Here is a 3204-nt window from a genome sequence, read left to right as displayed (position 1 = left end):
ACAAAACAATCAATTTCATCCATAACATCATGTCAAAATATTGTAATACATTGGTATTAAGGGGATCTTATTGTACATTGTTATTAAGAGGCTTTCACTAACTATATAACGTAATACTACATTGCTATTAAGGAACACCTTCTTGTTTCTACTTCTTATTGTTATGCTTCTATTTCCACATGATACTTGTTTTCATCATCAACACATTAGTTTACTTAATATAAACCAAAAAGAATCAAATACAAAATATGAAAGTGAAAGTGAACGGTGGGACATACTTTTAATAAAACACGAAAAGGATGTGGTTGTGTTTGTGAAATGCATTTCAGAAATCCAACCCACATCTTTAGCATTCTCCATACATGTAGACAACCACAAAATACAAAATATGCCCTTAAATTGTTAGGTAAAAATATACCAATCTTGTAAAAAGAAAAATAGCAAAAAACAATTTAAGGATTATATAATTAACAATCACTATGCAACAAGTAAATCTACAGTCAACATCTCAGCTTGTGAAAAGTGTGATGAACCAATGATTACTACCTGTAATAAATTAACATTCCATTTTCTTGTCTTCAATTTATCTGCTACTAAAACAGCAAAAAAATCAGTAACTATGGTGATGAAATGTGGAGCAAAAGAAGAGAAGTTACATTAAGAATGTGTATATGAATATGAAATCTAGAGTTGATAAAAAAAAAACAACCATGGAACAACTATAATGTTCAATAAAAGAATTGATTAAATAACAAATATAATTTTTATATAGAAATTACTTTTTTTTAGTTACTTAATGCAAATTTATTATTATTTAGAACATAAATTTAATTTGTGAAAAAGTTAAATATAAAATAAATATCAATTATATTCAGTACCAGCATTGATTTGAAGGTATTAAGGAGATCTTTGTGATGTTGTAATTAATCTGTTAAAAGCGATGTATAATGTTTGACTATATTTTTCTAATATATGAATTCATATATAAAATATGATAAGGGTATAATATATATAAATTTTAAAAGGAAGGGGTGTAAATAAACAAAGAGTATTATGTAAGTTGAAGGGTCATAAGTGCAAAATTTGATATACACATGGAGTGCAAATGAAAAGTTTACCGTATCAGAGAAGTAGTCATGGCGGGGTATGTAGAATTGATTTGGTTCATACATGTGCTTCTGTATATGTTTTTATTACTAATTTCTTCTGTCTGCGTGCTACAACTTCTTCTTTAAGCTTAGCCTTTTCCCTATTCAGTATTAATAAAAATAATAATTATCTCCTCAAAGATGTGGAAGATTATTGATAAGGATTAAAGAAAAAAATGAAATAGAAAAGAAAATATGTTGCATGATGTTAGAATAATAGTTTTAGAAAAGAGTACATATAGAGACTGAATGTGATCCTTAATTTCTTGAAGACGTTTATCTTCCTTCTCATAATCTGGATTTAAACAAAGTGGCATGAGAAATATTGACACATGGAGATTAATTATAAATTCATAAATTCAAAAAAAAGAATGTTATTGGCTAGAAAAGGAAGCTTTAGCTTTCTCCAATCTGTGACATCATTAGATGACTCCTCAACAGCCTGCTCTTTCTGTACTAGATCCAATTCAATTTCAGCCTCTTCAATTTCCTGCCACACATCAATCAATACCTCTTAATATTTTATTTTTTTATTTTCTAAAACAAAATATTGTAATGTTAGAACCTACCATAAGTTTTTCATCGGTTTTTTTCGAAAAGAAATCAAAGTATGATTGTACAAAAGTCAAATTTGAAAGGACCTGTCACATAAATTATAGATCAAATATAGTTAATCAACTAAACTTTTCATAAACATATACTGGTAGTCAACTTCTTTTGTGTTTTTCAAAGGGTATTATAGTCAATGAAAAGGTGTTGCTTACATGAAGAAGTGTCTCACGCGTACTTTCAAAATCAGAGTCTCCTTTTCTAGAAAAATCTGAAGTCAGAACTCCGTTGAGAATCTTGATATGCAAAATTTTACATGTTAGAATAAGGAATTAATATATAAATGCACTTTCTTTAATTAAAAACATAACAATTATAATCTTGGAAACACTTACCCCTTTGGCTTCATCCCCTTCACTTTTAAGCTTACACAAAGCTTCACAAGCATTCTGAACAATATCTTCACGCTTTCCTACATAAACACTTAGAAAAATCAGTGATATTTATATTTTATAGATAATTATTTATATCTTTCCAATAAAGAAAATAAAAATATACCAACTTCTGAAAGACCCAAAGTTTCAATATTTCTCCAAATACTTTGAGGAATCAGATGAACATCTTCAACAGGAGAGTAGAGACATATGTTCCCAGTAAGAAAGAAGATATTAGTTTCTCAATTGCCTACATTTGCATATAAACATATTACATTACAATCTTCCCGTGTACTACAATTCCAAGTTGCAAAGGGACAAAACTTGCAATTTTGTCCCACCCAAAAATCTTGTATGTGTAAAAGGCGGAAATGCCCTCATTCTCATTATTGGATATAGCTCCATACGCTCAAAGCCTCAAACACAAGGGTGCATCAAGTATAAAAAAAGAACAGGGAAACTGATATTAACAACAAGAACTTTGATCATTAGAATAAAAATGAGAAAGAAAAATAGAGAGGGAAGACATGGAATGGAATGAATCACTTCATTCCATTCCATTCCGTATTCCAACCTTTACCTTGTTTTCTTATTATTATCAGTTGTATCTACAAAGAAGAACAAGTGAGGAGAAAGTTGAATTATATTTATAAAAAAATAATCAGGAGTCTTGCGGGCTGTGTCTGGTTCAATCTGCTTTAGGGCGAGATCAAACTGAAGAAAATTGTGTTCCATGTTCTCTCCAACTTCCAGAATGGCAGCCATAACCTAGGAATTGCTAACAATTCTATTTCACTGGGAAAAATACATGAAATGTGGGATGGGATGCAAGGTTGATTCATACCCTTGATACAGTTAATTCTATCCTTCATTGTCCCACCTTGCACCTACAAAGAAACATAAATTATAGTTTAGTAGTAAATTTTTACATATTTATAAAAGTTTAGTGTTGAGAATTGTTTAGAATCGTTATTATTTAGGAAAAGAAAAGAAACAGGATAAGTTTTTTTTTAAATACTATTATTATTTATCCATTCTAGAGAACACTTAATCCGTATGTTGTCATTTTTCTT

The 3204-nt window shown here is 29.3% G+C and overlaps 1 long non-coding RNA gene across 1 annotated transcript; it reads right to left on the bottom strand.

The window, feature by feature from the left end:
- Nucleotides 1-1393: 1393 nt before the first annotated feature.
- Nucleotides 1394-2915, bottom strand: LOC111881703 (uncharacterized). The gene is made up of 5 exons (XR_008225851.1): nucleotides 2256-2915; nucleotides 2093-2169; nucleotides 1913-1993; nucleotides 1718-1789; nucleotides 1394-1638 (listed from the first exon to the last, which is right to left on the bottom strand). It is a non-coding gene; the product is annotated as an uncharacterized LOC111881703 (long non-coding RNA).
- Nucleotides 2916-3204: the final 289 nt, after the last annotated feature.

Source organism: Lactuca sativa, chromosome 8, assembly GCF_002870075.4.
Source record: "Lactuca sativa cultivar Salinas chromosome 8, Lsat_Salinas_v11, whole genome shotgun sequence".
Taxonomy (NCBI): domain Eukaryota; kingdom Viridiplantae; phylum Streptophyta; class Magnoliopsida; order Asterales; family Asteraceae; genus Lactuca; species Lactuca sativa.
This window is presented reverse-complemented; position numbering and strand designations above follow the sequence as displayed.